Here is a 21,981-nt window from a genome sequence, read left to right on the forward strand (position 1 = left end):
CTTATGGCATCAAAAGTGAATTGAGTTTTAAAAGGTGTTAAGAGTTTTCAGTACAGTTCGTGACACTGGGTACAATTGGTAAGTCTGCATAAAACAAGCAGAATGTGAATTAATTCCAGAACCAGGGAAACCACGAGCCCCCAAATCAGACTTTATCAGATGGTTTCTGGGGCTCTGTCAATAGTGACTCCTGGGCCCTCAGCTCTTAGCAAAGCTTGAAGCCTGAAGAGCTGTTGGGATGAACACCGGAATGTTCCATGATCCAGAAAGTGGGGTTTCTTGTCATGAAAACACTCCAGCAGGAAAAGCCCTTATTAGCAAAACGGAGATTTAAGGAGTATCATTGAGCTAGATCTGAGGGTGCTAGTTTATCACGAGGGTGCGAAATAATGTGTGTGATAAACTCCCAAAGTCTCCAAGAAGTGGGTCTATTATTTTTGCCTCCCTAGAATTTCTCTAGGAAACCACTTCACCTCCTACCTCTTCCTAGTCCATGTGCTAAGGTGGGGCTGACACCACCCTGCCCGTGACTCCAGGAATAACTGTGTGAGGACCTGCCTGCTGGCTGACGGTTCAGGGAAGGCATGTGACCCACACTGGTTCAGGGAAAGCCTTCTGCAGACTGCGGCTCTGGTTCTGGGGGAGGAAGCCTGGAGCTGTTAGCAGACACCTGCTCCCTCATACGGGAGGCATGTCCACGAATGAAGCCAGCTCACAGAACAGTGCTGAGAGATAGGTCACCAGGGACCCTGTTCAGTATCTGGATTCAGTTATGCTGACCCTTACCTTTACTCCTTGTCTCTGAGTTCTGTGAGCCAATAAATCTCATTTTTGACTTAAAAACTGTGTTTAATCAGGACATGTCAGCTACTGTGCAAAGTGTTAGAACCATCCCACGGCTAGCGGCTGGGAAAGAGGATGGGAGAGCTGGCATTCACATCCTTTTGGTTTAATCAAATGAGAAGGACCTTATTCTAAGAAAGGCCACGTAGTCCCCAGACTCCTGGGATGTTGGCAGAGACACTCCTTGAAAGAGAAGTGAGTACTGATTTCTCTCTCACAGCAGAGAGCTCAGGTTCCATTTCTAGCTCCCTTCTCCTCACCTTCTTCTGGACTCTGTTCCTGGTTCGGATACTGGTCTCGAGTAAATCCGTTAGTCTTTCTGGTCTCTGTCGTCTCCACCACTTAAGGTGTAATAAACCTTATACCAACTAACATCCACTTGCATTTTTTCCCAAAACCCTTTCATACCCAAATTTCACAATCACCCTGTGAAGGAGGTCATCTTATTGCCATTTTACAGACATAAAGATGAGGCAAGTCTCCTCAGGCCACGTCCCTTGTTGGTGGTGAAGCTGCTTCTGGAGCCCTGCTCTTTGCCTGCCACCCCTGACTGAGGATATTCCTCTAAAGAGTCGTCCTGGCCCTGCTTTCCTGGTTATTCTTGCCTCTGCCTTCCTCTCAGGCCCTCACGACCACCTCAGGCGTTAAATAGCATCCTCCTTGTTTTACCGGCGTGGAAACTGAAGCAGAGAAATCAAAATGAACTCCTCCGATCCTTAGCGTCAGGATTTGTACCCAGGTCTTTCTGGACAAGAAAATTCATTCTGTCTACTTTCTCATTGCCGGAGAGGTGGACGGGTTGACATGACAAAGTCTGTTTACTTTCTAATTTGGCCTTAGCTGGCCATTCATTCAACGAATAGTTGTTTTAAGTGTCTTCGATGTGTCACATACATAGAAGGAAAGCAGATGTCAGTCAGACAGACAGTAAGCAAATAGTTATGGTACGTCATGCTAATTCATGACGGAAAACAAGGAGATACTGGAGGGGCATGAAGAAGAGCAAAGAATACTGCCCAAGGAGAGGGTTGGGGGAAGGGTACGGGGAGGAGCTCAGAAAGGTCAACCAGAGGAAGTGCTATGTAAGGTCAGACTTAAGGATTGTGCTGAATCTAATCCAATAAAAGGGTCCTAAAGGCCCTCAATAAGTATACTTCTTTCCTGGTTTAGTTTTAAAAGTCAAAATAACATTTCACACATAGCCCTGCCCCCATTCTTCTTATATTTGCTCCTTTGGCCTCAGGAAACTCTTTGATGTGTGGCTGCTAAGGGCCCTGCCTAGGGGGCCTGCTCAGGGCTGGACCATATTTCATCCAAAGCAGGGATTCAAAATGGGAGACCATTACCAGTCATGTAATTAACGCTGCTGAAGACATACTGCTTATGAAAAGGAAAATGCTAGTGCTGATTATGAAATTTATGAGGTGCTTACATTCAGTGGATTGCAGTGAATTATCTAGTTCCACCGATGCTCTGACCCATTTAAAATGAGAACAGAAGAGGGCAATCTGTATGCCTCTCAACACCCTCAGAGAAGGTAAAAGGGGTAATTTATATCTGTGTATCTGGCCTCTTATTCAGTCTAGAATTAGATAATGAGTTTGCATTTACATCTGTAAACCTCTTCCAGTCAGGAGACGATTTGCCGCAGGGGAAAGCAGAATGATTTTCACACATGTCCTCTTCCTGGGCGCCTCTGCCTGGGAAGAAAATTCATTTTGCTGAAGAAGAGGCTGTCCGACGTGGGATGTGCGTGGACCGGCTGAGGAGGCTGCGGTTTCTTGTTCTGCATCTTGCTCCTTTCTGTCCTCAGCAGGTTCTCGTTTGGGCAGAGAAGGTTCTGGAGGTGAGGGATGTGGGCTCTTTCTGAGGTTCCTACTTCCGAGTCTCTCCAGACAGGCCTCCCGGGCTCCTGGACTTTCTGCGGCTGGCGCAGTCCTGTCATTTCCAGCTGTGTACTAGAGTCCTTCCAGGATCCATAGTCAGTATATCGTACAGAGGCTATTTACTGACTCTGCAATTAACAAGATCTGTTTCAGACCAAACCCTCTGCATTCCGAATTCAAAACAAAACCTCAAACCCTTGACACCCAATTCTTTCATTAAAAAATAAAATAAAATTTTAGAAAACACCTAAAAACCAAGTTCCACCTAAAGAAATGGGCAGAAATTTTCCTAAAGTGCTGCTAGCTGGGGGAAGATTCCATCTCATCTGAGCACAGAGCTTCACTGGGAGCAGAGCTCTGCCAGCTCGGTGGTTCTCAGCGGGGCTGGTTTTGGTCCCCTGAGGGACATTTGGCAAGGTCTGGAGACATTTCTGATGGTCACAACTCGGGGGATGCTACTGGGATCTAGTAGGCAGAGGTCAGGGATGTTGTTAAGCATACAACCATGCACAGGACAGTCACCGCCACAGGAAAGAACTGTCTGGTCCAAAGTGTGGATAGTGCCGAGGCTGAGAAAGCCCGTCTTGGAGGCGCGGAGATGAAGAGCGCTCCCAGCGGTCCGCCGTTTGGATTCTCCTGGAGCTAACGGCACCAGGCGAACGACATTGCCAAAGAGCCCATAATGTTTTAATACAGTACTAACGACTACACCTGATAGAGGGGAGGTGCAACACAAGGAGGACTGCGGCACATCAGAGCAGTGGAACATCCCTGGGGGTTTGGGGTGATTTGCTCGGGGCCAAGAGGTGACCCCTGCGGGTCCTGTTTCAAAAAGCCCTGTGAGCTCTGAGGGCCATTTCTGGGGCAGACGGAGCAGAGCCCAGAATGCCATGACCTGAAGGTAGAACCGAATGCGAAGATTAGTATTTTCTCAGGACTTAGCAAAAAAATGTATTTTTTAATTTTTCAGTATATGGATTATTCACCTTATCAATAAATGTATTTTATTATAATGTAAGTAACACAACAGCTAACATGTATTGAGCACTAACTGTATTAAGTCAGAAATTGTGGTGAGCTCTGCACACTGAGCCCTCACCACAGTATTATTTATTGTCCCATTTCGCAGATGAAGAACCTGCGACAGGGAGATTGCAATGAGAGCCCAAACCCCATGGATGCTAAGCCCTAGTTCCAAACCAGGTCTGCCTGCAGGAACGCCCATGTGCTTATTGATAATTTCATACTGCCTTCCTGGAGAGGAAACTTCTTTGTGCAGAAACAGAAGGAGCAGGTGAGGGCTTCTGTGAATAGGTGCCTGCCTCATAGGCTGGGCTATTTCATTCACAGGCAGTAAGTGCCTCGATAAAGAGAAAAGAAGCTGATGCAATCCCGATAAGCTTTTTCTCAGACCCAAGAGAAGCTCAGCCAGAGGCTGCCAAGACCTAACCCTCCACCCCTCCTTGAGCATCAGGGAGCCTCACCCAATACAATTGGAATTTAGGTGTCCTCCTAAGGATGAATTTTTGGTAGCACTCATTGAACTGGTGCCAGTTATGCAGATATGAAGACTGGGTCATCCTGAGGGTGATCCCAGGGCAAATCTGAAGAAAAATAAAAAGCATAGTGAAAGCACCAGCAATGTCTAAAAGTTGAACAAGATCAAAATTCAAAGTAATCTGAAGTTGGCTCGCAGCCCTAACCACAGTGTTGGTTGGAGACGGAACGTAGTGCTTTTCCATTTACTCGGCCCAACAGCCGTAGAGGGTAGGAGTATGGCTCTCGTTTTCAGATGAAGTGGAGATGACGACAGGTTAAGAGAATTTTTCCCAGCCACAGGCAGGACCAGAAGGAAGTCAGAATGCAAGACTTTGGACCTCAAATTAATTGGGCTTTCTCCTGCAGGACTTCTGCTCCTTAGTTAGGTGGATATCTCTTAATTTAACCTACCAAAAGTAACTAGGCCACTGTATCCAATCCTGTGGGATCAGATATAAAAATAGAGAAAGTCAAAACTGAAGAAAGTATGACCCATGGCCAGGAATATGGACCCTGGAGTTCTCTGGACTTGAGTTTGAACTCTGACTCCACCACCTTCTAGCTATGTGGAGGGAGGAGTCACACACTATCAGTCATATCAACTCTTTGAGTCTTTGTCCATTCATCTGCAAATTAACAAAAAGTAATATCACTCCACAAGCTTGTTGCAAGTATGAAAGCAGGTGAAGGTTATATGTGCAAAATCGTTTGTACTACGCCTGATTCAAAGCGAGAACTAACTAAATGACAGTTATGGTATTATTATAAATTGTTCACTGTAATCATCTTGTCTAGAGATTGAACACTCAAATAAACCACAGAAGAGGTGTACGAAACGCAAATGACTAAGTAGGCCCTGTGTGATGCAATAGGGGTTGGTGGGGACTGTGGTGAAACAGAAAGTACAGGCTCTGTCTGAAGGTATTAAAGGAACAACAATGATAATAAACACTTCTGGATATGTACAATACATTTGTGGGTTGTGTAGTTCATAAGCCACCAGTTTATAACTGCTATTCAAATCCAATCCCCAACGTAATTATGAGAAAACAAAGGCCCAACGAAGGGAAGAGAATTAACGGCGGAACCATTCCTACCACTTCATCACATCCTTCCGCTGCCATCTTACAAAATTATGAAACCTCAGATATTTCCTTGTATGTTTTCTTTAAAAGCAAAGGGGAAAAATCCACACAATTAACACAGGGAAATAAGTAGAGTGAGTGGGAGCAACTGAGGAAGAATCCTAAGAAATTAAGTTTCATGAAACATTTTGTTTTCTCTTTTAGGGAACAGATGTCTGTTCCATTGGGTATAAACATCACAAAACTTTAGAGGACAGACCCCATTAACAGCCTTGTTGACATGAAAGATGAAGTGCGAATAAAATATATAATTTCAAACTCATAAAAACACATGATTTCATTAGTGCCATATTCAGGGGTCCTCACCTATGTCTCAGAAGACTGTGTATTGATCTGACTATGAAGCTGTGACAATAAAACAATGCTCTATTGACCGTCCCTGCAGGGCTGCCTAATATCGTTTATTGAAGTCAGTTGAACAGCAGAGGGAAAGCACTGCCCCAGTAATAAGTGGTAATTGCTGGGAAGTGAGGCATTGCAGTCCTCATTGACCCCTGCATCCCGATATTTTGATGGATTCTATGTAACTCCATTAGGATTGGCATTGTAATATTATACCAGCTCAGCTGTAGAACAACAGAACTCCGTTTGAATCATTGATTTTTGATTATACAGCTCTTCACACACCCTACAAGCAATTCCCCTTGCTGGAGCTGGGGTATTGGAGCCAATAAGGGTAACAGATGGAGTACTCCATAACCTCCGGTTGCCGCCATGGTACTATGAGAGAGCTGCCTCCTCCAGGAGCTTGAACAAGAAGTCCACTGATCAGTGGGCAAGAGTTAACTAGGCTTTAAAATTGTGCCACAATGAGTATGACACAATTTGGGGCATGTTTTGGAAACTTAAACTTCTTAAGGTACTAATTGAAATTGGCTAAATCCATTGGCTAGTCCATGTCTGCAACACGCTGGTTAGATCTTTGACATCTCCGTGATAGTTTCACCCATGATCTTGGAAAATTCATGTCTGGAAAAGATGCTTCCATTTACCTGTCTGTTCGTTCATTCATTCCTTCACTTGTCCAAACAGTGCTACTTATAGTCCTCCATGACTCAGTGTCCTTTCTGGTTTGTCTTTCCTGGGGTTGAGGGTGCTCAGGTGAGTCCATCTTCATGACTGTAGAACTCTGGAGAGCCTCTGCTGTTGGGTGGGATTTTGACCATGTGGCTGCACAACGTTAGATTAGGTTGTGAAAAAAAATGGAGATAAAGAACTTAATTGTTGTGATACAAGCCTCCTGGGGAGAAGTTTCAGAATAAAAGCAGTGAGTATTCCCACTGTGAAGGAGTTTTGAGAACTATCCCTCAGTAGGAAAAAGTCTGTGAGGACCACATGTGCTTTGTCAACTCCTGTGTAAGCTAAGATTGGGCTCCCTTCTGAGCTATGATAGAATCTTGGTATTCCACAGTGTGTCATAACTGATATTTTCACAGTCTGTGTTGCCTTCAATAATTCCCATGATGCATTTCTATTCACTTCCTCAGAAGTGAGAATAAGGTTGGGCACGTAGTGGGTCTAAGAAGCAAAAGGTTTTCTTGGGCTAAGAGCCTGGGACTTATGGGTTTTAAGATCTGGTATCAAACCTTGGCAAGTTCTACAATCTTCAAAGAATGACACATTATGGGTCAGAGAAGGCTGGTATTCCTCTAAATAAGGTTCTATGGGGTGTCTGTGGGCAAGGCTGAGAAAGGCAGGACAGAACAATGGGAGCCCTCTCAGCCTTGCCCCAGTCCCTACAGAGGCTTCTCTCTTGTCAACTGACTATTTTCATGCTCTCTGTCTTTGGTCATGTGGTCCCCTCTTCCTAGAATGCTATTCTTTCTCTAGAAAAATATTTACCTTTTGATGTCCGGAAGTTCCTTGCTCCTTACCCTAGGGTGAAATATTTGTGGTTTTCAATCTTCTCCATGAATCTTTTACAGATGAAAGCATCTAGCTCATATGACTTGGGCTTCAACGACCTAATGAATCTGATTTTGATTCCAATGCAGATTTTCCACAGGGAGGGGATGTGGAGCTAAAAGCACCCTCGTGAGTGTCCAGGTTGCTCACTAGTAAATTTTCTCACTATGAATTAATATACATTGGTCTACATTCATTCATCATTCTGTGTGAGCTTGATCAATATGAGCACCGCCCCTGAAAGAGTAATCTATTTCAGGTATTTGTGGTCTTCCTCAGGTGACATTCAGCTTCTAAAGAGATCCTTCCATGTCAACTACAAGTGCAATTACAGTATTCTGTGCAGAGGAGTCTGTTGAAGGGGTTCTGTGATCTGTGGGATCGCACCAAGCCCACGTGTGACCAGTGAGCAGAGGGGTCTCTCTAAGCCACCACCAAGGCGCCATGATTCCAGAACCCAGTTGGTGAGGGTGAGACTAAAGAACTAACTCTGTGGTGATTCTTAGGAATCCTTACGGAGGGGACCCAGGATAAGACTGAACTTTCTGATGAACAGGGAAGGTGGGCACTTGGAGTCGTGGTGGCCTGTGCCCCTTTCAGGTCAGGCAGGATCTATCATCTCCGTCTCACCAGGGCAGGAGGGACCAGTTGGTCACTCAGGTGGTTACCAGAGCACAGCAGGAACGGATTCTCATGTTCCCTTTGAGATATCCTTCGTTTTGATTGACAAAGTTTCTTTTTAGTCATGTTAATAGAGCACTACGAAGAGTTTTGTTTTGTTCTCTTTGTTGGTTTTTAAAAAAATGTTAGTTCTGCAAGGAACTCACAAAAAAGTAACCCATGGCTAAATTAAGTGTGGGCAATGTGGCATACCAACACTCCCTCTCGGAGATCCTTGGTGTATCATAGGTTCTGAAAAGTCCTGCTTGGCAAGACCATTTCATAATTTTTAAAAATCATTTTGAATGCACTCTCTCTAATCTCTTTGATTGCAGAAATCTCCCCAGCTAAACGACTGCAATAGTCACAGAATTAGCAATCTACACAACACACTCCAGGAAACATTCACCCAGGAGGCAATCCTTTCTCTTAGGTGATTTTCCTCCTTTCTTATCCTATTCAAATGCTTATTGTTATTTTTTTAACATGGCTTCCTAGAGAGTGACTCCAGTTCCTTATTTCCAGGAGTTTCACAGGGTGCCTTGCTGCTGCCCCCTGTGCCACCTGGACGACAGGGTTTTCTCAAGTTATCCTGAATTACTGCCCCAAACAAATATGCGTTGCCAAATGTTAGGCCCTTTAATGTGACGAAGGAAACCTCATTCCTATATACTTCCTCCTAAATGCATTTTACTAAAGGGCATTTAAAAGAACACATTAAATTTTATGATGACTTTAACAAACAAGTCAGTGATCATGATTTCAATACGAGCAGCAAGCAGTTAAGGAGAAAGGTCAGCTAAACCACGGTGTATAGAGTTTCTGCCTGGGAGTGACCGACTCTCCCTCTGCAGCAAATGGAAGTTAGGCGACTCTCCAAGGCTGTAGTTAAAACATAGATTCTAAATAGTCAGGCTAATGACTCCAAAATTAAAATAGTCCTGGCCCCTAGATGCAGCTAGTAATTAACTTTTAATTTTATACAGAAGCATGTCATGCTTTTGACCCTTGACTTTATTTAGTTCTCTCCTGGCATTTCAAAGGCCTGATCTGCTAAATAAGGTTGTTAAAATCAGTATTACAGAGAGAAGCAATTGCAGCTAATGTGCATATGGAAATTATAGCCAGCGGGGCACCTCGTAGAGAAGCTGCCTCCATGAACTTAAATTTGTGCTAATTGCTATGGCTATATTATTCACAATTATAAATTTGACTATTAGCAAATGGAATTATGTAAGACCTACAGGAGCAAAACAATTACTGTCTTAGAGCCATGGAATGTTCCAGCTGAAAGGGAATTTATGGATTATCTATCAATACTACTCTCTTACTTTACAACTGGGGAGACTGAGGCAGCGTGAGGGAGCCCGAATCATCCAGGGTTGTAGTATTAGTAAGAGGGAGCCTCTGCTTTAGCACACTGGAGAGTGGGGCCTGAAAGTAGGCATTCTCAGTGTTGTTGTTGTTATTTTCCCGTTTTTAAGCAGCATTCTAAACTTGAACTTGAATCCACTCTTTGCTCTTGAATGGCGGAGAGAGTCTCTCAGTTCAAGGGTAAATCTTAAGAGTATGTGCATAGGCCGGACTGAGACATGAGTGCCCCTCAGCGGCTAAAATTTTCACTCCTTGAATTGATTTTTATTTTATATGTATATCTGTCAGCTTGGGCAATAGAAAATTATTTTCTCACGGCTCTGGAGGGTGAAAGTCCAAGACCAAGGTGCCATCAGGGCTGCTTCCTGGTGAGATCCCACTGCTTGGTCTGTAGAGAACTGCCTTCTAGCTGAGTCCTCGAACAGTGTGTGCAGGGAGTGAGAGATCTCTGGTGTCTCTTCCTCTTAGCACGACACCAGCCCTACGGGATCAGGGCCCCTCCCTTAGGACCTCATTCAACCTTCATTACCTGTCGAAAGGCCCTGTCTCCAAATACAGTCACATCAGCGTTTAGTGCTTGACCACATGAGTTTCGGGGGACACAGTTCAGTTCGTAACAACGTGTCCAATGCTTATTTTAAGGAGAGGCTCAGAACTGAGTGAAGAGGTTGGAAAATTACCACTCTCGTGGGGTCAATCTCTTCTATTGTCTCAAGCTCTGGCCCCAACTTGTAGACCCAACTGTATTGTAAAACCTACAATTTCAATTCCTGCCTTGATATCTTTGAATCTCGCAGGGCTCCAGAGGGCGAACTGCGAGTTCCCCTGCTCTCACCAGATACGCTTCTCACTCAATGGGAAAGGGCCACCAGCTCGTCACCCAATTAGCTGCACTACCTGCCTTCCAACCCCTCCACTACTAACGGGGCTCCCTTCCCTGCCAGCTGTCAGATTATCCAAACAAGCCATCACATCTTCCTGCAGGGACCGAGGGCACCCCAATCTCTTGTTACTACAAAGCCTGTGCCCCCAGCCCCTGCTGCTTTCTTCTGCTCCCGAGTGCAACCATGTGGCCCTGTATGGCATATGGTGTCCTCTTTATCCAGGTTGTGGGTATATATATATATATATATATATATATATATATGTATGACTATATATGACTAATAAAATGCTGTCAATCTCATCTGTCCAGTATCGGGTGTCAATAAGGCAAAGGATCCCTCCTCCACCAATAGAATGAATTCAAGGTAATAAGAACACCCACCCAGGAAGACAAAAGCCCTGCAGTTAACAGGATTCTGTCTCTTTGGAATGCACTAGATGCTGTGGTGTGGCCCTGGGGGGTCAATATACCACCCTATTCCTTGCAAGGGCTTTCCTTTTGTCCATATGCAGTTTTCTGCGTGAGAGTCTGGGTAAACACAATTTTCTCCATCTCCTGACATTTTCAGTGATGTTTTATCTGGTCTTATTGATTGGCACTCTGGGAAGCTTCCCTTAATTGGGCGTGTGTGTGTGTCTGTGTCTTGATAGACAAGAAGCTGGGTATCAAGAAAAGCCCATACCAGCAGCCAGGCTGTTGTAATCCACTACCTAACACACTGAGAATAAAGGATGCAGTCTCGTCTCACAAAGAAGGAAGCTCTAAACTATGGATGTAAAGTTGGCATCATGTAAGACCTGCTTTTTAATAGGGCTGAATTTTATATTTCTACCTTCAAAGAACAACTGCACTGTTTGGTCTGTTTTTTTAACCACACTATCTACTTCCAAATTGATAATCTCCTCCTCAGGTCATCTCAATTTTAAAAAACAGGTTATATTTCAAAGGTTCATGAATAAGTTAATTTAGGGGTGACCTTAGAAAGCATTTGCCCCACAAGGGAGTGTTAGAAATGGTATATAAGTTCACACGTTAGAGCTGACAGACCTCTTTATCCAAGTTATTTCACAGCTGGAAAGGATTATTTGCCATGAACCATAGTAGAAAATAATACTTTTAGAATATTTGAAATGAAACACAACATTAAAACAATGTGTCAACCCAAAAAGTGTCTTTTCAGGGGGCCGGCCCAGTGGCCGAGTGATTAAGTTCAGTGCACTCTGCTTTGGGGGCCCAGTGTTCACAGGTTCAGCTGTCAGGAGCAGGTCTACACACCGCTCATCAAGCCACGCTGTGGCAACATCCCACATACAAAATAGAGGAAGATTGGCACAGATGTGAGCTCAGGGCCAGTCTTCCTCAATTTGCTTGAGGAAGGATCGGTCAGAGATGTTGGCTTGGGACCAACCTTCCTCACTGCCCCCCCAAAAAAGTGTCTTTCCATCCAGGTCTTAATTTTCCTCTCTGAAAAAATGTGGGTTAGGCAATACCTAGGCCCTTTTCAGCTTGACTAACTGTACGATTATTTAATACAAAATATGTTTTGTAATATCTTAACTTCAATCTCAAGAAGACATAACGAGTATGTTTATTTCTTCTTTTTCCCAATATTTCATAAAACGACAGTAAAGTAATCAACTAACCAAATACTACAACAAAGAGAACAGAAAAGAGGCCATTAGTAGCCGAGGGATTTTAACACAGAAAACATGAGAGAAAGAGACAAAAAAGAGATAGAATTTCAATCAAGTAGATTTAGTATCACACAAGTAGGGATTTGAGAAAGAGAGAACAGAAATCATAGGAAGCTAGGTGGAGGAAAATTATCAAAAAAATTATTCAGACCTAAAGAGAGAGATGAGTCTTCAACACAGACTCACCCAGTGAAAGAAGACTCACGCTCACAAACATTGTTGTGAAGTTTCGGACCATTAGGGACAAATGAAAGATCTAAAAGCTTACATATACAGAGAAGAAAATACTAGGTCACCTACAAAGAACCTGAATTTGATTGCGTTGGCAAATAAAAATGGCAAGCGATAGCATATATTGGAGAATATGAAGAAGCCATTTGGTGTAAACCTAATTCGGTCTGACCTTGTCTTTCCAAAAGGGCCTGACCTTGGCTGTTGAGCACGCATTGTATATCTGCTTTAGGCATTCCCTATGGCAAGAACAAAGGCCCTTGAGATAAAGGTGCAACTTCCCTCCCCCTCCCAACGTTGGCATTCCCTTAAGGATTAAGCATCTTTCCTTAGGCTAGGCACTGATTGCTGTGCTCATCTGTGACCAGCCAGCTCGAGACAATAGGCTTGCCTCCTGCTACACCCACCAAGATAGCAGACCCACTATCTGCTGTGTCCATCAAGTGCTGTGCCGACAGGGCAATCTTGTGACTATTGTGGGAGGGACATTTCAATCATATGTGAAACGTCCTGTATGGGGGTATATAACAAGTGAAGTATACCTCACTTCTTTGGTGCCCTTTCTTCCTTCGGGAAGAAGGCCCCAGGCCATGGTCCTCAGATTTTAGCTCAGAATAAACTCACCCAAATTTTCATTTATAGATTGGTTATGGATTATTTTCGTCGACAGTGCTTAACTTTTGTCACTGACTATGGATGTGAGAAGACTATGGAACAATATTTTCAAAGTTCAGAGACAAATTAGTTTTTAACCAAGAATTTTGCATCTAGCCAAACTATCACCTCAATCCAAAGGGCAGAAATGTTTTAAAACATTTAGGGAACATTCAGAAAGTTTATCACAAATGCGTCCATTTTAGCTAAGGAGTTCAATGGAAATGAATCCCAGGATATTAGCTATGCAGAAGGCCCAAAAAGTATTTGGTTCAAATCAAGTCATTAGGCTCCAAGAAGAAAGTCAGTAAGCAAAAGAATGGGATAGATTCCTTATAATAGATAGAAAAAAGAGTAGGAAATTAAGATAATTATGATACAATGGAGAGTTAAACATACATTAGCCATATTGCTTACATTTTGATGAGCTGAAAGGAAACCTAAGACATTGCTTAATCTACACACTTCATATAACAAATTTGAGGCCTGGATGGGAGATCCATTTTTTGGGTGACACATTGTTCTCATATTTTATTTTAAGTATTATAAAAACATTATTTTATACTATGATTCATGACAAATATTCTTTTCCAGTGGTGAAATAATTTGGTTACAGAGGTCTCTCAGGTCTAATACATAAATTTAAACACAATGTCTAGCACTGAATCATGGGAAAGATGCTTTTTAAGGCCACCACCCAAAATAAAAGTAACTCAAAATTCAAATAACAAAGGAACAAACAACAGCGGCAGCAGCAGCGAGGAGAACAGCAAAACTAAATCAAATCAGACAGTAGGTATGTGGAACTTCAAACGTGTCATCATATTGCACAATTGATGACAATAATAATAACAAAAACAACAAAATTCTTTTACCTTTGATGCTAAGACCATTCTCTTTTGAGTAGCAAAAGAGTCAGGACACTAAACTCCCAGAGAAGGAAATACATTTCAGATATTCTTTCTTGTTTTTCAGGAAGCAATGTTTACATAGTTATATCACTGAATGCGATGCTTCTAGCTTGAGAGTCGAGCCATAGCCAAATCAAGACTTAACTATGATTAACAAAATATTCCAATAGAACTCAGGGATTTGAGAGATAATGTCTAAAGCTGCTGGAACAAGAAATAGAAATTCAAGTATGTTGTTTAAAATCGCAATGCAACTAAGTATAGTGATATAACTTTCAAAGACTGAGTGAAAGAGAGGATGAGTGGTATACACATGAGCTAAATTTGCGTCTTCCGTGGCAAAGTCTCAGTCCGTGGAGAATATCCAGAGTCGATTCACCAAGGAAAAGTCTTCAATGGAGAGGTAAAAAGAGAACTAAAAACAGAAATATTCAAAGTTACTATTTTTGAGGAGTTAAACGGTGGGGTGGAATGGGGAAAGGGTAGAGGACTATTTCCTTTTATTGTAAGCTTTCGCCTGTTATTGTTTGCTGGTGTGGCAGTATTGCTGTTGCTCCATATGCATACGAACATATGTGCATACTACATACTTATATATTTGCATATATACATATATTTTATCTTTAATGCTAAGGCATAGCATATGGAATTTTTGTGAATATTATGTGGGAGTTTCCTCATGTTGCTAATTTCTCTTGCTGATATTACTTACCTTTTCTTTGGGCAGATATGTCACTTGATCTCTAACCTCTGAGATTTCACGTGATGTGTCCCCTTCCTTTTGCCTCGATGCCATCTCCTTCTCTCTCCCTCTGCTTACAGACCCCTCCCTGGCTCTGGAAGCCACCAAGCTCATCTGCCTCAGGGGCTTTACATTTGCTCTTCCCTGTTCCCTGGGAACGTCTCTCCTCAGATCTTCATCAGATGTGTCTCTCCACATCACTCAGGTCTCTGCTCCATGTCACCTCCTCAAGAGGCCTTTCCCTGTATCCCTAGCTAAACAGCACTTTTTTGTCACTTTTTAAGAAACATTTTTCTATGAAATGTATCATACTCATATGAAAGAGTGTATTCATAATGCATATACACTTTTTAAATAATAATGATAAATGAAAGTGGAATGAATCCAGTGCATTCCACCTGCAGCTGACGGATGAAACACCACTGCCCGTTGGAATCCCTGGGGGGTCTCTAACCCATCTTCTCCCCTCTTTCCTCCTCAGAGTTTGTTGTACTGCTGAATTTCACGTTAATAACGACCTTGATTTTCTTTACGGTTTTTTCCTTTATCATAGCTGTGTATATTCTTGAACATTTCATTGTCTAGTTTTGCTTGTCTTTGAACTTCATATAAATAAAATCATTCTATATTTGTTTTTTCATTCAATATACTATCTTTGTGGATACATTGATGTGCATTGATGTGTGCAGCTGTGGTTTATTCATTTTTCACTACATGTCCTATTCTATCATAAGACAATACCATGCTTTATTTATTCATTCTGCTACAGGTGAGCATTCGGATTTTCCCAGATCTTTGTTATTATGAAGAGTCGTCATATTAATATCTTGTACATGTTCTGGTCGTGGCGAGAGTTTCTGTAGGATTGGAATAGCAGCATCATAGACCATGTGCATGATTAACTTTGATAAATAATTCCAATCTGTTTACTAAAGTGGTTGCACCAATTCACTCTCCCACTGGCAGTGGCAGTGGATGCGAATTGCTGCTCCACATCAGAGTTGACACTTATCATTGTCAGACACTTTTGGCAACCTGATGGGTGTGAAATGGTATTTCACTGTGGCGTCTCATCATTTCCCATCCCTTTACTCTGCCTTATTTTTTTCAGGGTATTTATCTACATATATATATATGTATAATATATATTTATATATTTATAATATATATTATAAATTATATATATTATATTATATATATTTATATATTTATGATATATATAAATATAATATATTACATTATATTTATATAATTTTTGTTTATTTCCTTCACCAGAATATAAGCTCCATGAGGAAAAATACTGTGTCTTTCTACTATTTTTTTCTTGTTCATTGCTATACTAAACATTGGTGAATAAGTTAATAAACTATTCTCACAATATAAGCTATAAGAGTCACTGTTTGACTCAAAAATAGAGTGATAGAAAAAGGAAGGGGATGATGTGATCATGGGCAAACACTGGAAGGCAGCAGGGATGAAGAAACGGAGTGAGGAAAAAAGAAGTTAAGTGTGCATGTGTCAAAGAGAAAAGATGCTGTGGAGTTGGAATTACTTGAGCTATGAAGGCAGAGAAAAGTAGCATGAGAACATGAGTACGATACACCTGGTCGGAGGGAAGGGTCATAAAAAGGAGCCAGAACGGGAGCTAATGTAAAAGACAGTTCCTGGCCGCAGCCACCAGGTGGCAGGATTGACCCAGGACAGCATAGTTGCTTTTCTGCTTTCAGGTGTGAAGAAAAGCGCTAGGGAGTTTCAAACAATTTGTGAATGTAGCGTGTAGCCAGAAATCAGTACATTGGTGCCTTTGTAAGTTAAGTGATCATAATTTGGAGACTATGTATTGTTTACAGAAACTCTGTTATGGTGACCTACACATTGAAATATTATTAGTTGGTAAAGCTATGGATACAGGTGAATTCTATTTGAATTCTTCTCTCAGTTGATTTCCCAAAACAGGTAGAGTTCAGCAACTTAATAACAAAATTCATACAAATATATGCATCTAATATAAAGTATGTTCTCATTCTTTTCTAACCATATGATTTCATCTCACAGATATTGAACACATTCTCCTTCAAATCCAGTTTGAAAATGGCAGTTGGTCGGTTTTAAGTCTGAGTTACTTTTGACTGAATTTGACGAAGAGTTGATTATTATTTGCTTAAGCCATGGTCAAATAAATCCGCCGCCCACAGGCTTCACGAGCAACATGTAGGTAATTAACTTTCCCAAAGTTGAGACCAGTGGCGCGACTTGGCTAACGGGATGAATGAAGGATTCTCTGTGCCAAGTTTAGTACCTAATCAAACTTCACGGGCTTTGAGTGGTGAACAGAACTCCAACCCATCAGCGTTCAAGTCTATTTACCTTTGATAAAACACCATTTCCTCTTTCTAATGCAGAAAAAACAAATGATATTTCAAGATTTTTTGAAGAACAAGAAAGAAGTGAAACGGGCTTTAGATGTTAAATGCTTCTTCCTGAACAACTTAACACATAGATAGGTTAAATAAATAAGTGAAAGGCAAGGAATGGGGGGCGGTGGTGGGGGAGTCGTCATGAGAGTGGAGACGTCAAGAATTTAGGAGATTGTCTTGGAGAGTTCAAGAAGTTAACAGAAAAGAGCATTTTATTTCTCAGAAAAAAAATAGTAATGCAGAGTTTGACTTTCTCTGGGTTGGGTTGGAAAGGCTTAGAGAATGCTAAAGGAATTTCAACTCACTTTCCCTCAGAATTCAGCCATTTTGAACTGGCTGGGAGAAGATGAGCTCGGAGAGTCCACAGAAGACCCTATTTGCCTCACTTCAAGATCACGATCATTTGATCTCTGTCCGCAAAGGGATGAAGTTGACACCCAAATAAGTTTCATGCTTTGAAATATCCATTCCTTCCTCTGGGCTTTTGAGGCTCAGGGGAAGTTTTGGAGCATGCACAAAACTGTCCCCTTTGCCTCTTTTCCCAGTGTATCTCTGACAGAACCGCAAATGATTTCAGACCCAACCCCACATCTTGTTCACCCAAATCCCTGATCTCAACAGAGATTTGTCAACAGGAGAAATTCTTTATGACTCAAAGTGCTTTCCTAATTCATACATACTACACCTCAGATCCCAAGGAGCTCAAAAAGTGCAGTAATTACCCAGAAATGCATTGCGTGGAGTGTTTTATTGCAGTTACAAAATGAAATGTATACATAAAAATTAGGAGACCCGTTAGATGCAATGTATTAACTAGGTATTATGAGCATCCTGCCTGTGGTCATGACATCATGCAGAGCCAATCAGAAGTCTCCTTGCAACCTACTTCTAACCACAATTCATAACCAGATCGTATTTCAGGGCCTGCTTCCTTCACAGAAATTGTTCATGAAACAAAATAAAACTTATAACGTGCATGAAGCTTATCTGATATAACTGTTTACATATCATCCCACTGTCCACAGCTGATCTTTCTTCTCTAAAACAGAAAATTCCCTTTGAAGGAAAACAGATGATATTACTAAAAATAGAAAATCTTTTGAAATTATATCCTAGGATAATACTAAAATCTGGGAGTTCAAGGAACTAGAGGGAGAGACCATTTCCCATAGAAAAATGTAACATTACTGAAAAGAATATGCATTATTACTACTACTATATGCATTATTGTAATATGCATTATAAAAGTTGCTGGCTATTTACATTCCTCTGCAAAATGAAATAATATCAATTTCGAATTATTCATTTTCTGACCACAAACGAAATGATTTGTTATGCATATGGCAGAGGTGATCCGAAAGGACAGAAAAATAAGTCTACCCCTGGGAAAATGGAAACAGTATGAGTTTTAGATGCAAAAAAGTTACTTTACTCACAATATTGATTGTCATCGTTCATTCATAACTTAGTCACCCTAACTAAGATCTGACAAGATCTAACAATGCCTTTTCCTAATTATTGTCTGTTATTTAGAGAGTTTTCTTTTCACAGAAGAATTTTTTTGGTTTAAGTTTTATAGAAGCTTTTTATTGAAGTAATGACACATACAGAAAAGCAAACATACTGTGAGTATATAATCTCTGAATGTCTTAAAAGTTTCCAATTTTTCTTGCGTCCTATCATTCAAATACTAAATTTGACTTTAGCTGTTTGAAATAACACGAGTCTTAGTTTAATTTCAAATCTAAAATAGCATTTTAGTATCAAAAGATTCTGGTGTTTTCAAACATTAATTTCTCATCACTTTCCCATTGACCTTGGCATTGGACTAAGATAAAAAATCTGGTTGCTTAGCAAGTGTACACTCTTTCCCTCTTCTTATTAACAGAAGCTTGACTTTTAGCTCACCCCAAAACACAACTTCCCCAGCCTTACCTGTGGCTAAGTGGCCATGTGATTAAGTTCTGGCCAATGAGATGTCAGTGGAAGTATGGTAGAAACTTCCAGAAAGGTTCCCTAGAGCAGCCACCAACTTGATGTGTGAAGCCATCACACCAACCCTGGCCGGCCTACACAAATTTCTTTACATTAGATAGAAAAAATGTTCTTAAGCTTATTTCTTAACTTAAGCTTCTATAAGTTTATGAAGTTGCTGCTATTTGGGGGTTTTCTTCCACTTGTAGCTGAATTAGACATTTCCTGGGGGAATTTCCAAGAAGAAGTGATCATCCCTGAGATAGATGAAAATTATATAGGTATTTAGAAGTCACATACTACTTGTCATGTCAGAGGTACTTTCTGTACATTATCTCATTTAATCCTCCCAACAATGCCCTGAAGTAGGTATTATTGTCCTCATTTTACACAAGAGGAAACTAAAAGGATCAGAGAGGGAAAGAATACGCTCTGAACTGCACAATTGTGACCGGGGCTCCATCCCAAGTGTGACTGCGCCCTCTGCTCCTACACTATGCAGACCCCTGTTCCACACCTCGCCCTAACAAGGCATGGGGTCCAGCGGGCTCTGAAATCCTGAGGAGGAACAGGCAGTCCTCCAGCAGTTGCTGTGTTGTACATAAGATGCTGTTTATCACAACCTGGAGATTGATAATTGACAGAAGAGCTTTGCTGGCCCCAGAAGCAGAAGGCGCCAGGCTTAAGGCAGAGTTAAGCAGTGGGGAGGAATGTGGTGGCCTCTAGAGAGCCCATGGCAGCCTCATCTCTCGTTGGAGCAGAGTTAGGAAACTTTTTGCTCTATGTTCAAGCTTCTTTTCTGCAAGTCTTTTCTTTCTTGTTTTTTTTTAAACAGTTTTTTTCAAACAGCTTATGATGTCACTTTATTATTTTTTGGTAAGAAAGATTGTTGCTGAGCTAACATCTGGGCCAATCTTCCTCTAGTTTGTACGTGGGATGGCACCACAGTGTGGCCTTATGAGCGGTGTGTAGGTCTGTGCCAGGGACCAGAATCTGTGAATGCCTGGCCTCTGAAGTGGAGTGCGCAGACATAACTACTATGCCACTGGGCCAGCCCCTCTGCAATTCTTTTCTTAACTTTGTCTAATAAGATCAGACCAATAAAGATAAAGGCAAACAATTGTTTTACCATATAAAATATGGGAAACTGAAGGATTCTATTTTCTAACTCTATATAATATTTGACTTTTCCATGGAAAACAGCAAATGATGAGAGCTATGTTTAGAGGTAAGTGTACCTAAATGTTAGTGTTCATGTATGTGGGGTTGTGGGGTGTGGAGTAACGTGAGTGTCTTTGGCACATAGAATATTTTGGGCAAAATAAAATCTTTCTCTTCCTCCGTCTGAACCAAACCCAGCTATGCATTAAGGGTTTCTGTTGTTTCTGTTGCTTCATGCTTTGCGCTAATGAGTCCTGGCCTACGCTAGATCCACCCAGCTTGACGGTTCCTTTTCCGCTAGCATCTGACAGTCTAGGAAAACCCCCAAGATGCTACAAAAGGAAAAGACTTAATCCCCACTGCCTACCATGGTGTTGACAGGGAGTAAGCACATGCTGACTGATTGACTAATAAACTGCAAAAGGAGAAAAAACAGAGTGGTTAAGCACACGCATGAGAGGCAGATGGCCTGGGTCTGTTTCCTGACTCCTGGTGCACATGGGATGTATGGCCTTGCTTAAGTCACTGATCCTCAGTGAACATCATCTGTAAAATGGAGATGATAGCGAGGCTCCCCTGAAGAGCTGGTGAGATGATTCAACGATGCACGTGAAATGCACCCAGTAAACAGTAGCTCCTGCCTTCCATTGTATTGGTTGTTGCTCCAGGGCAACCTACCAGAAGGGGGCACTGTGGAACCAGCCAGCCCCTCTAGGAAACACTGAATTCTGATTTTCTTTTTAAGTCAGTTGTTGGAAATACTTGACCTACTCTATTTTCTCCTTTCCCTTCTTCTCCTCTTCTATAAAACAATGATGGAGAAAGCATTCTGTGCAAATCTGGGGATGAAAAATGCAAAACAACTCCTCTCCTGTCAGTATGGGTCAGTTGGCCAATGTCCTGGGGGGCAGTGCCATGGCTGGAAGCAGCCCTCCCTGCTGGGCAATGGAGGCTTGAAGCTTTGCCTTAGCCCAAATGCAACCTGACTTCTCTGTTTATATGACTCTCTCTCTCTGGCACTCTGAGCAAGGGCTGACTTCCCCATATCTTTCTCTCTAATACCCAGCTTAGTGCTTAGAACCTAGTGGTTGCTCAATAAATATTTGTTAAAGAAATGAACAGAAAAAATGAGTTAAGCAAACTACTCAATAGGTCCAAGAACTCCCAGCACCCTTTTCAATTCTGCTCTTTCCCTTATCGGCAGGAACTTTTGAAGAGAAGGGAGATGTTCTCCCTAAAATAAAACCAGTGTTTCTCCATGAGGGACAAGAAGCTTCCAGCTCCTAAGTTAGATTATTATGAAGCTTCTTAGTGAAGCAGAGAAGAAAAAATAAAGAAGCAAGCAAGAAGAAAGAAAAAAATAAAGCGATGACTTAAGCTGCTTGCCTGGCCTGCTGGGCAAGGCTGGGCAGTGGGCATCGTGCCTCTGAGCTGGCCGGGAGCCCTCCCTTGGCCAAAGGAAAGGCCTCATAGCTTGTAAGCGTGATGCTGTCACAGCCTGGGCTCCTGTCTCACGCATCGCAATGCAGAAAGAGTTCCAGCTTATTTGTTCTATCTTTAGTGCATACTTAGCCTTCATCATAATAAAAATCTGCTAGCATCATTGGGCTCAGAGGTGATATTCTGCCTGGCTTAGTGCTAAAGGGCAGGATGGAGAGAAACACAAGCCTGACTCTCCAGTTTCCTTCAAGTTGCATTGTGATCCTCGTCAGTCTTCTTTGCTTGGTGTGTAACAAAAGAAAATATCCTTAAAGAATAGGATTTTTAAAAAAGAAGTAAGTAGCTTCTTGAGCCTACTCGTCTCCACCACCTTCTCTCTCACTTCCGACTGGTCTTTACTCCTGTGTGTCCCGCCGCCCAGACCACCATGGCATGGATTGCCATTAATATGTCATTTCCCTTTCCTGTTATCACAATATAAAGGACCTTAGCATTGACCTTTCTATCAAAACATCCTTT

The sequence above is a fragment of the Equus caballus genome, chromosome 3 (genome assembly GCF_041296265.1).
Source record: "Equus caballus isolate H_3958 breed thoroughbred chromosome 3, TB-T2T, whole genome shotgun sequence".
Taxonomy (NCBI): Eukaryota; Metazoa; Chordata; class Mammalia; order Perissodactyla; family Equidae; genus Equus; species Equus caballus.